Here is a 13,753-nt window from a genome sequence, read left to right on the forward strand (position 1 = left end):
ACATTTCTTTTATTGAGCAATCAAATAGTGACAGCCGTATACAGTGCAAATTCAGTTGTTAACATTGCTGTTATTTTGCAATAAAATAAAATAAAAATAAAGTAACATTTAATACAACAACTAAACAGGTGTGATGCTTTTTTTCCATTGTAGTTATAACCTGTAGATAATTTGCTGTCACAATTAAGTATCCCATATGTAAGTTGGTGGGGACGCGTTTTTCCCATACTGTATTCCCTTTACCTGGGGCGGGGGGGGACATCTTAAGTGGAATAGTAGGATGTTATGTTTCAGGGTCCACATCAACCCACTTTTCCCAAACTTTGTTAAATTTTTCTGTGCAACCTCTTCTCGTGTAGGTGATTTTGTAAAAGAGGATGCTTTATTCTATTAATAGCTCCCAGGACCTTAGGGTATGTCTTGTTTGGGATTTCCAGTTTATGGCTATGTTCTTTTTTGTATAGAGACACAGTATAGATAATAAAGTTCAGTCTGCCCTTTTGGGGGAAACATCATCCATCTGGTTAAGTAGCAATACCCTGGGGTCTAGTGGTAGTTGTAAATTAGTTTTGGCACTGATACTGTGTATTACCTGTTGCCAAAATATCTTAATTTGTGGACATGACCATACAATATGTACTGTATACCCTGTGCAGGAAATTTATTTCGGTCATTTTATCTTTGCTGCTTATTACCCCATCAAATGCAGAGTCTAGTATATCTTCCCAGGCCTCTTCTGTGAGCTGGGGGAGATCTTGTTGCCATTTTGCATATAGTTTGCCCAGGAATTTGCTTCCTAACTGTGACAATTGCCTACAGAAATGCGACAGAGGTTTCTTGAGACTAACATCATGGAGTCCCAATTCTGTTCCTAGAGGGTTTGTGTTGATTGGTTGGTTGTTAAATTGGGCTGCTGTCGCATGCCTCAATTGTAGATATTGAAATAGCATTCTATTGGGAAGGATATATTTTTGCTTAAGGTCTGGGAATGACAGTTATTTACCATTCTCCATTATGTCAGCAATGTATTTGATACTGTATTGTGCCTATAGTTGGGGATCTGGTATGGTATTAAAGTGTTGTAAATGTGGGTTGCACCACAGTGGGGTGTGGGCTGAGCAGTACTGTTGATTTTTGTGGTAGTACTGGAGCACTTGTTGCCAAGCTTTCACTGTTGTTTTCATTAGAGGGGAGCAGTTTTTGTTATATTTAGTACCCCTGTACAGTAGGCTTTTCAGTTCCTCAAGAGATCCCAATATTTGCGCCTCTAAGAGGGTTGCTGCATTTGTCAAAGATGGGGTGACCCAATAATGGGCTACTGTAAGTTGGGTTGCCAGGTAGTATGAGTACAAGTTTGGGGCTGCCAGTCCTCCCTTTTTTGCGGGGAGTTGTAGCATTCTCAGAGCTAATCTGGGAAGATTTTTGTTCCAAAACAGGGCTAGAAATAGGTTTACTCGTTTTCTGTAGGGCAAGTATTTAAGCCTATAATTGTTGTATAACCTTTAAAATTATCAGTAATGATTTTATAATGTCATAATTTTTATAGTTTTTATTTACAATTAGTGCAAAAGTGCACTACCATTAGTGCAAAAGTGCACTACCATTAGTGCAAAAGTGCACTACCTTTTGGAAAAGCTTTGCGACTCAATAGCTTGGAGTAGAAAGATGCGGTTACCCATTTCGGAATGGCTCAAATGTGTACTTTCCAAAAACATACGTACTGGTTTTGAACCTTCACCTCACATAAAGTGCTGTAAAAGTGACGACTGTGCAGTAGCTGAAATGATAGAAAGGATAGATCGTTTGGGGTATAATTATCTAGGGGCCCCTTTAATCCAAACACTTAGGTAAGCCTAAGTATGCCAAAGTCATGGATATCTCCCAATTGGTCTAGCTTTAAAATGCCCTCTAGTTGCTATGGTCAGTGAACCCAGCAACTGGAAAGCAGATTGATTGGGAGGCTAGATTTTTATTTTATTTCTCTATTTAAGCCTTTATTTTGGCTTCTGCAACCATTAAACCTAGCAAGAAGACAACATTTGCCCAAGCTACAGTATGAAAATTTGTTTAGCAAAATCATACACAGGAAGACTAGGGGGGCCCTTTACTAACCTTCGGATTTTTTTTTTTCTGAATGCTAAAACTCAAAAAAAGGTGTGGAAAAAAAACTTGTGACTTTTCTGAGCTTTATACGACAACAAAACTGCGGCAATTCCAGATCTGAAAATACTTCATCTAAAACATGTTGTGGTTATTGTGCGACAAGTCGAACAGTTTGCAGTTTATGTCTGACATTTGTGGAAATTTTATTTGAAGTTTAAAAAAATAAAAGTGAAAAAAATTAAAGTTTTAGTAAACCTCCTCCACAAGGCAGATTTATCAAAATGTGAGGCTCACCACAGAAAAACTCAACCGCTTTCAATTCATTGCTATGGAATTTTTAGAAGCACATTTTTTTTTAAATAGTTAAACTTTCTCTCTAACTTTCACCCATTGACAAATATGCTTCTAAAAATCCCTTAGGAATGAATAGAAAGTGGGTGAGTTTTTCTGCAGTAGTGTCACATTTTAATAAATCTGGCCCTAAGTGCAAATTTTAAAATCCAATATCTGTATCATACAGGAGTAATGCAAGTAGTAAACTGACACATACCTACAAAAGAAATGCAACCTCAAACACTGTCTATACCTTCATTTTGATGAATTTACCACATAACTATACTAGAGAAAGTTATCAATATCTTGGTTTATAAAGAAATAAATAATCTTTTCTAAATCTTTTCTTTTTCTAAATAACACTTTTCATCAACTCTACAGCCTGTGCTCTCCTCTATCTCTTCATTACTGACCCTGAACTTGCTGCATCTCCACACACCACTCACGTCGCACCAACAGACAACCCTGGCACATTAAACACACAAAACAATTCCAAAGGCAGTCCCACAGCCTTAAACGCTGCTGGAGAAAAACCAACTCCAGGACCACTAATGCACTACACAACTACAGGGGTGCTTTGTCCTCTGTAAAGCAGTCCAATTTACCACTCTCATATCTACACAATCTCACAATCCCAAACAACTGTTCAACACTTTCAACTCCCTTCTAGATCCACCCACCCAACCTACTGCTGCCTCCTCTATCACTCCTGGGGACTTTGCTAGCTATTTCATAGATAAAGTTAAAAAAATCCACATGGAATTAAAGCGGAACCCTAAGGACATCACACTAACAAACATTCACTCAGCTGCTACTTTTCTTACATCCTTTCCCACGCTTACAGAAGAGACTGTCTCTCTTCTCCTGTCTAAATTTCACCTAACCACCTGCTCTCTTGATCCTATTCCTTCTCATTTCATTCCTCCTCTTTCACATACATTTATTCCAACTCTCATTTCTCTCTTTAATCTCTCTCTCCCTACTTGCATATTCCTGTGCTCATTCAAACAATCATCAAGCCTATACTTAAAAAGCCTTCTCTGGATCTTACACTCCCTTCTAACTATTGGCTGATCTCTCTACTCTCTTTCTCCTCAAAACTGTGTGAACAACATGTACATAATGAACTCTCACACTATTTAACATCTAACTCCCTACTTGACTCTTTTCAGTCTGGCTTCCGCCCCCACCACTCTACAGAGACTGCCCAAATCTACCTCTCCTCGCCAGACCTGCCCTCGCTCCTAGCGTGTCTCCAACTGTCCAACTGCAATATCAGCAATCATGTCCTTTCGTTACCTAAAAATCAACATGGACAAAACTGAGCTAGTCATCTTCCCACCTTCCAAATCTGTTTCCCTGCCTGACATTACTGTCTGCGTAGAAAATATTTATATAACCCCAATTCCACAATTTCGCTGTCTAGGAGTCACATTCGACTACTGTAACTCAATACGCTGTGGGCTTCCCCTGTCTAAACTGACCCCACTCCGATCCATCATGAATAGTGCTGCCAGACTCATACACCTCTCCTCCCACTCCACAAATGCTGCCCCTCTCTGCCAATCCTTTCACTGGCTACCTGTCATGTACAGGATTCAGGTTAAGATTCTTGTACCCACCTACAAAGCACTCACTGGTGCTGCACCACTCTATATAACCACCTTAATCCCCAAGTACACCCCCAGATGTAACCTTCGCTCTACACACAACCTCCTTCTCTCCTCCTCACTCATCACCTCCTCACTCTTGCATCCAAGACTTCTCACGCACTGCACCCATCCTCTGGAACGCTCTTCCCCATCCAATTAGACACTGCCAGAGTCTTCAAGCATTTAAACAGTCTCTAAAAACTCAACTTTTCATTCAAGCATAACCTAAACCCTCATAAATGCGATTACCCACTAAGCACCCCTAATCTTCCCTCATCCACTCACTAACCACTAATCACCTCTTACTCTGCACTTACTGTCACTTTACACACCAACATGAACTCTAACGCCATGCTAGTTACCCTGACCTTATGCCTCAGCCGTTCTCCCTTTTAGAATGTAAGCTCTTGCGAGCAGGGCCCTACCCTAGTGTCTCCAATCCTTATCCAAATTGACTGTAAACCCTTTTTTGTTAATTGTCTATATGTACATGTTAACTGTTTTGTCTTTTGTACCCCTTTATTCTGTAAAGTGCTGCGTGAATTGATGGCGCTACATAAATAATATGTCCCTGTTAAAACCCAAATCACTACCTCTTTAAAGAGGTACAAATTAAAAGTTATTATGAGAAATTAACCTTTTGGGGCAACCATTAAGCTTTTGCCATCTCCCTTCATGTGTGACTACCTTACACAGCACTGTTTTGGTCCATTAAAAAACACTGACACAAATGGTGTATTGAGTATAGTAAACACAAGACCTGTACTCATCCTTTGAGTCAGATCTGATCCACCTCTAAACCTCTGTGCCCTCAATTCTTGCTAGAATGTGCTGGGAGCTGAAATTCATTGGCAATGAACTGGGCAGGCCAGAAAACTCACAGAAAACAGCAAAGAATTCATAATTACGCTCGAGTGGCATATAATTATTATTATTAACAGTTATTTATAAAGCGCCAACATATTACGCAGCGCTGTACAATAAGTGGGTTACATACATTGGACATACAGAGTAACATATAAAGTAATCAATAACCGATACAAGAGGTGAAGAGGGCCCTGCCCTAAAGAGCTTACAATCTACAAGGAGAAAGGGTTGAGACACAAGGTGTGGGAATGGGCATGACCAGAGTTGTGAAAGGTGTGGCACAGGGTATTGCTAAACTAGATTAGGGTAAGCTTCTCTAAATAAATGTGTTTTTAGAGATCTCTTGAAGGCAGAGAGATTGGGAGAAAGTCTGATAGTTTGTGGGAGCGAATTCCAGAGAAGGGGGGCAGCCCTTGCAAAGTCTTGAATGCGAGCGTGAGGAGGGAATGAGAGAGGAGTTAGGGGGCAGGTCAGTAGGGGGGTAACAAGCGGGTTGGATGGTACCTAGAGATGAGTTCAGAGATGTAGGGTGGGGCAGAGTTATGAACTGCTTTAAATGTGAGAGTCATTAGTGTGAATTTTATCCTGGATGGTAGGGGAAGCCAGTGCAGGGATTGGCAGAGTGGCACGGCAGAGGAGGAGGGGTTGGAGAGGTGTATGAGCCTGGCAGCAGTATTCATTATGGACTGGAGTGGGGACAGTCTTTGGAGCGGAAGGCCAATTAACACGGAGTTACAGTAGTCCAGGCGAGATATTATAAGAGAGTGAATAAGAATTTTGGCAGCATCTTGGGTGAAATGGTCGTATTTTGGAGATATTTCTTAGGTGAAAGTGACATGATTTGATAAGTGATTGGATATGAGGAGTGAAGGACAGGGCAGAATCAAGGATAACCCCAAGGCACCGGGCCTGGGAAGATGGGGTGATGGTAGAATTGTTAACCTTTATAGATACCTTGGGAACAATATGGGCATTGGATGGGGGAAAGAGAACCAGTTCAGTCTTAGAGAGGTTTAATTTAAGGTAACGTTGGGACATCCAAGTCGAGATAGCGGACAGGCAGGAAGAGACGCGAGTTAGAAGCTCTGGGTTGAGATCATGAGAGGAAAGATAGATCTGAGTATCGTCAGCATAGAGGTGGTACTGAAAGCCAAAAGAATTGATTAATTTGCCAAGTGAGGAGGTATAGAGAGAAAAAAGTAAGGGGCCCAGGACAGAGCCTTTAGGAACCCCGACAGAAACAGGCAAGGGAGAAGATGATTCCCCACTGTAAGAGACACTGAAGGATCGATCTGAGAGATAAGATGAAAACCAGGATAAGGCAGTGTCACGAAGGCCAAGAGAGCGGAGAGTCTGGAGGAGAAGAGGGTGATCCACAGTGTCAAAAGCAGCAGAGAGGTTGAGAAGTATTAGTAGCGAGTAGTGTTTTTTGGCTTTAGCCGAAAGGAGGTCATTTGTTAGTCGGGTTAGAGCAGTTTCGGTGGAGTGTTGTTGTCTAAAACCAGATTGTAGGGGATCCAGGAGGTTATTGTCAGAAAGGAATAGCGTCAGTCGGTTGTAAACTAGGCACTCGAGCAGTTTGGAGATGAATGGGAGCAGAGAGATAGGTCGGAGGTTAGTAGGATTGGAGAGATCAAGGGAGGGTTTTTTCAGAATAGGGGTTACAAGTGCATGATTCAGTTGGGAGGGAAAGATTCCAGTAGCGAGCGAGAGATTGAATAGATGAGTTAAGGCTTTGATAAGACAGGGGTTGGCATTGCGTAGAAGTTTGGTAAGAATGGGATCAAGTGGGCAGGTAGTAAGGTGAGAGGAAGACAACAGTTTTGAGACTTCCTCTTCAGTCACTGGGGAGAAGGAGCCAAGAAGAGACTGGGTTGCATGTAGGGAGGGAGTGGAATGGTTATGGGGATTAAGTTGTGCAATGTCACTTCGGATGGTGTCAATTTTATTTTTAAAGTGCTCTGCAATAGCTTGAGCAGTGACTGAAGCACATGGAGGGGGTGGAGGAGGGGACAGCAGAGAGTTAAAGGTAGAGAAGAGTTGTGCAGGTTTTTTAGAGAGGGAGTTAATAAGTGCAGTGAAGTAGGTTTGTTTAGCTTGGGTGTTGTTGTAGGAGAGCAGAGCAGATTTGTAGCTGCAGAAATCTGATTCTGACCTTGATTTGCGCCAGCGGTGCTCAAGTGTACGCTGTGTTTTTGGAGGGATTTGGTATGAGCAGTGTGCCAGGGTTGGAGTGGTTTGGGTCTCATGCGTTTTGTCTTGGCAGGAGCAAGCTCATTAAGGGCAGTGGCGAGTGTGCTGTAATAGACAGAGGTAGCCTGATTAGGACAAGAGACAGTTAGGATGTTAGAATGAAGAGAGTCAAAGGAAGAAGAGAGGTGTGACGTGTTTAGGGATTGCAGGTCTTGGTATATGCATGTTTGGGGGACAGCAGAGGCAGGGGCGATTCTGGACATATCACCGCCTGAGGCGGCTCCTGTTAACAGGTATGTTAAAGTCACCTAGTACAATGGATGGGGAATCAGAGGAAAGGAAGTAAGAAAGCCAGGCAGAAAAGTTGACAAAGAATTGTGAGGTCGGTCCAGGAGGTCAGTATTTGACCGCAATGCGAAGCGAAGCAGGGAAGAAAAGCCTAATAGAGTGAACCTCAAATGAGGAAAATGAAAGAGAAAGAGGAGGTGGAAGGACTTTAAATGAATAGCGGGGGGAGAGAAGGAGTCCTACCCCACCCCCCGCCCTGTTTCCAGGTCTGGGAGTGTGAGTAAGGTGTAGCCCCCCAAAGGACAGAGCAGCTGGTGAGGCAGTATCCGTAGGGGAAAGCCAGGTCTCAGTTATTGCAAATAACTTAAGAGATTTAGCGATGAAAAGATCATGGATGGAGGTGAGTTTGTTGCAGACGGAGCAGGAATTCCAGAGGGCACAGGAAATTTGAATAGAGGCTTTGGTGTGCTGAGAGGGAAGGAGAGGATAAGAGAGAGGCAGTGATTGTTATACCTTTCTGACTGGATGGAGGATGTGGCTGGAGATGTTTTAAGAAACATGAAAGTGCGAAGAGGAGGAAAGCAGGATAAAACATTTTGGGGTAGGAAATAACAAACTACCAGGAACAAGCAAAGTTGTTTTCTTGCGATTCCATGTTTTTTAGCGTTCGGAGCCTTGTCAATGCCTTGTCCAACTGCCTTGTTTAACTGCCATTTTCCTTCTTCCTAGCACTTGTGAAATATTAGCACTGCCTTGTTTAACTGCCATTTTCCTTCTTCCTAGCACTTGTGAAATATTAGCACTGCCTTGTTTAACTGCCATTTTCCTTCTTCCTAGCACTTGTGAAATATTAGCACTTAGTAAATGTTAGCACCAGTGCCTGCCCCTGACACTAGTGCCATCCCCATGCAATTGATTGGGAACACCAGAACCTGATTGACTAATCAATGAAACAATCAGGGATCAAAGTATATAGGCTGTGTGGGGAGGGGGAGACTTTACAAGCACCAGAACCAAGTTTTGGGGCTGTAAAAATATCTCTTGCTCACTGAGGAGTGGACACAGATGTGAGTTTGACACAGCTATCACAAGTACTAAATCAAGGTAGGCCTAACAGAAAAAGTTATTGGCATAGCAGATACAACAGATAGATGAGAATTACCATTAATAAGGAGGCTGCAATATAGTGGCTTATATAGCAGTATACAGCAGAGGGATACACAGATGAGAATTACCATTAATAAGGAGGCTGCAATATAGTGGCTTATATAGCAGTATACAGCAGAGGGATACACAGATGAGAATTACCATTAATAAGGAGGCTGCAATATAGTGGCTTATATAGCAGTATACAGCAGAGGGATACACAGATGAGAATTACCATTAATAAGGAGGCTGCAATATAGTGGCTTATATAGCAGTATACAGCAGAGGGATACACAGATGAGAATTACCATTAATAAGGAGGCTGCAATATAGTGGCTTATATAGCAGTATACAGCAGAGGGATACACAGATGAGAATTACCTGTATGTAGCCCTCTTTTGCTACTGCATGAGATTTAGCACGCATTCACTTGCGTGTGGCGCTACAGGAGCCCTGGGCCTCCGCTCTATGGAAGGGCAGGTACACTGATAATGGCGTGCCTCCACCCAGGGTCAGGACAGGTTGGACTGCGGTACGCCTCCCTGGGAAACTTCTCTGATCCACAACACACAAACACAGGAAAGGTTGATGGATTTATTGGCAGGACACTATACCTTTAAATTAGCAGAGATAGATACAGCCTGCCAGCCAGGGGCAACCTCACTCACATAACATACAGTAGGTGGTACTTTCTGAACTGCTGAGGGGAATCCCCCACTTATGTGGCAAGTGCTTCAGAGTCTTAGAACTCCCTTTGGCTTTCCGTGCCCTGAGAAGAGCTCGCTTTGTTCTTCAGAGCCCTGTACAGTTACATACATAGTTACATAGTTACATAGGGTTGAAAAAAGACCATTGTCCATCAAGTTCAACCCATCCGAGCAAACCCAGCACACAACCTATACTAACCAATCTATACACTCACATACATAAACTATATATATACAACCAGTAATACTAACTGTAGATATTAGTATCACAATAGCCCTGGATATTCTGCTTGTTCAAAAACTCATCCAGGCCCCTCTTAAAGGCATTAACAGAGTCTGCCATTACCACATCACTAGGAAGGGCATTCCACAGCCTCACTGCCCTCACCGTGAAAAACCCCCTACGCTGCTTCAAATGGAAGCTCTGTTCCTCTAATCTATAGGGGTGACCTCTGGTGCGCTGATTGTTTTGTATGGGAAAAAAGAACATCCCCCAACTGCCTATAATCCCCTCTAATGTACTTGTACAGAGTAATCATGTCCCCTCGCAAGCGCCTCTTTTCCAGAGAAAACAACCCCAACCTCGACAGTCTAACCTCATAGCTTAAATCTTCCATCCCCTTTACCAGTTTAGTTGCACGTCTCTGCACTCTCTCCAGCTCATTAATATCCTTCTTAAGGACTGGAGCCCAAAACTGCACTGCATACTCAAGGTGAGGCCTTACCAGGGACCTATAAAGCGGCAAAAATATGTTCTCATCCCTTGAGTCAATGCCCTTTTTTATACAAGACAGCACTTTATTTGCTGTAGTAGCCACAGAATGACACTGCCTGGAATTGGACAACTTGTGATCTACAAAAACCCCTAGATCCTTCTCCATTAAGGAAACCCCCAACACACTACCATTCAGTAGATAGTTTGCGTTTATATTATTCCTACCAAAGTGCATAACTTTGCACTTGTCAACATTGAACCTCATTTTCCAGTTTGCTGCCCAGTTTTCCAATTTTGTCAAATCGCTCTGCAAAGCGGCAGCATCCTGCATGGAACTTATAGTTTTGCACAATTTAGTGTCATCAGCAAAAATAGAAACAGTACTGTCAATGCCCACCTCCAGGTCATTAATAAACAAGTTAAAAAGCAAAAGACCAAGGACTGACCCCTGCGGTACTCCACTAACCACACTGGCCCAATTAGAAAATGTTCCATTTACCACCACTCTTTGTACTCTATCCTTCAGCCAGTTTTCTATCCAATTACAAATATTATGTTCTAGGCCAATATTCCTCAATTTGATCATTAACCTTCTGTGAGGTACTGTATCAAACGCTTTAGCAAAATCTAAGTAGATGACATCAACTGCCATTCCAGCATCAAGGTTCCTGCTCACCTCCTCATAAAAGGCAACTAAATTAGTCTGGCAAGATCTGTTACGCATAAAACCATGCTGGCACAAACTAATAGTATTGTGAACTGCAATGTATTCAACTATCCTATCCCTTATTCCCCCTTCCAGAAGCTTTCCTACTACTGATGTCAGACTAACAGGCCTACAGTTTTCAGGCTGAGAACGAGATCCCTTTTTAAATAATGACACCACATTAGCAATCCGCCAGTCTCTCGGCACCATGCCAAACCTCAACGAATCCTGAAAAATTATGTGAAGAGGCTTGGCAATCACAGCGCTCAGCTCATTAAATACCCTGGGATGAATCCCATCCGGTCCTGGACCTTTGTTTACCTTTACATGTTCATGTCTCTTTTGAATTTCCTCCTGAGTGACCCACGCGTCAGTAGCTAAATTACTAGCACTGGGTAAATTAAAAGGGAAGCCTTCATTATCTGGCTCCTCAGATGTATAGACAGATGAAAAATAAGAGTTCAAAATTTCTGCTTTTTCCCCGTTCTCATCAACCAACGTACCCCCCCGTGATAATAAAGTTCCCACCCCTTCTTGCTTCATTTTTTTACTATTCACATAATTAAAAAATAATTTTGGATTCTTTTTACTCCTTGCTGCAATATCCCTTTCCATCTCTATTTTAGCTTGCTTGATAGCTTTTTTGCATGCTTTATTTGCTTCCTTGTACCTGATGAAAGTTTCCGCTGTCCCAGCTAACTTGAATGCTTTAAAAGCACGTTTTTTATTACCAACCTCGACCTTAACTCTTTTATTCAGCCATAAAGGTTTTGCTTTGCGATGCCTCTCCTTGCTTACAAGGGGAATTTACTGTTGTGTATACCTGCAAAGCAATGTTTTAAAGATGTTCCATTTTCCTTCTGTGTCTAACCCCATGAAAAGCCTTTCCCAGTTGACACATTGCAGAGATGCCCTTATACTGGCAAAGTCTGCACGTCTAAAATTGAGCGTTTTAGTTACTCCCTTATAGAGCTGTCTCTGTAGCATTATCTCAAAGGAGACCATGTTGTGATCACTGTTCCCCAAATGCTCACCCACACAAATGTTAGAGATAAGTTCAGTATTATTAGATATTACCAGGTCCAAAATAGACTCATTCCGAGTAGGTTCTTGAACCACCTGAAATAAAAAGTTGTCATTTAGCATATTTACAAACCTACTAGCTTTTTCTGACTTAGCCACCCCATTACTCCAGTCAATGTCCGGATAATTAAAGTCCCCCATAATAACAACTTGACCCAATTTTGAAGCCTCCTCCATTTGCAAAAGTAGCTGGGCCTCATCCTCCTCATCTATACGGGGTGGTTTCTAGCATACACCAATGATCATTTTCTTTGTGACCTTCAGCCCTACTGAAATTTCTACCCAAAGAGATTCAACGTTTTCATTTGTAATGTCTTTATTACATGGCTTTAAATCTGACTTTACATAAAGACAAACCCCTCCACCCTTTTTAATCCCTCTGTCCCTCCTAAAAAGCGTATAACCATTTAAATTCACAGCCCAGTCGCATTTTTCATCCCACCAGGTCTCAGTGATACCAATTAAGTCATAATTTTCAATACATGCAATAGCCTGCAGCTCCCCTATTTTTCCCGACCAGCTACGCGCATTAGCCAGCATGCAGCGGAGATTACTACTTCTTCCTCTGATGCTTACATTAGCCAAAGGACAGTTAGAGCTAAGGTGAAAATTAGTCTGTTTCCCTTGTAACAATGGAAGCTCCTTATCTGATAAACTATATGCCCCCCTCACTCCTCCCCCACAACCCTTTACTGGTCCCACTGCCCCATTTACACTAGCTCTCCCATAAGAATCTAGCTTACCAACCCCCCCCTTGTCTAGTTTAAACACTCCTCCAGCCTCTTAACCATTCTCTCCCCTAGCACAGTAGACCCCCTTCCATTGAGGTGCAATCCGTCAGGGCTGTATAGATTGTACCCCAAAGAAAAGTCAGCCCAGTGCTCTAGGAACCCAAACCCTTCCTTCCTACACCAAGACTTTAGCCACGCATTTAGCTCCCTAAGCTCCCGCTGTCTCCCTAAACTAGCACGCGGCACCGGCAAAATTTCAGAAAAAATGACATTGGAGGACCTTTGCTTAATTTTAGAGCCTAGATCCCTGAACTCACTCTTTAAGGTCCCCCACCTACCGTTCATTTTGTCGTTAGTACCGATATGTACCAAGACAGCCGGGTCATGCCCAGCCCCTCCCAATAATGTGTCGACCCGATCAACCACATGTCGAACCCTGGCACCAGGAAGACAGCAAACTGTCCGGTTGAAGCGATCTGCTCGACAGATTACCCTGTACACTTTCCTAATGATCGAATCCCCTATAACCACCATCTGTTTAGGCCTAGCTCTGCTCTCCTCCCCACCACTACTAGAGAAACTGGTCTCCCGGCTGTTAGAGAGATCAGCCTCATCTAGAACCGCCAGTCCAGAGTTCACACTCCCATCTTCTTCACACAATCTGGCAAATCTGTTGGGATGCGCAAACCCTGGAGCAGCCTCCCTTTTTCTTTTCCCCACACTCGATTTCCTAACCAGCTTACTGCCCTATCATCCTTTCCTTGCTCCCCTCCCCCCATACTATCTGACCCCGCTAGTTCTTGTTATGTTAGCAAGAGACTTCTTTCAAGATTGTCAATAGAACGCAGTGTTGCAACTTGTTCCTCTAGTGCTCTAACGCGAGCCTCTAAAGTGGCAACTCGCTCACATCCACAACAGAGGTATGCACTTTGGAACTGTTGTTCCACAACTGCATACATGCGGCAGGCTGTGCACTGTGTCATACCTTCAATGTTGCTGCCACTCATTCTCCCAGTTACAGAAACAGTTAAACAAAATTGCAGGACCCCCTTTCCTTCCACACCCTAAGAGGGCGCGCTTTCTGCCACTGGGGAGGATTCCCAATTACTTTATTATACAGAGCACTGTGTGAGCTCCCAACACCTTGCTTGTCTATCTGCTTCCTCGTTCCCAGCAGCACCCTCTTCTCTCTCTTCCTTCCTGTCAGCTCACACAGGGGGTGGGGGCTC

The sequence above is a fragment of the Xenopus tropicalis genome, chromosome 10 (assembly GCF_000004195.4).
Source record: "Xenopus tropicalis strain Nigerian chromosome 10, UCB_Xtro_10.0, whole genome shotgun sequence".
Classification (NCBI taxonomy): domain Eukaryota; kingdom Metazoa; phylum Chordata; class Amphibia; order Anura; family Pipidae; genus Xenopus; species Xenopus tropicalis.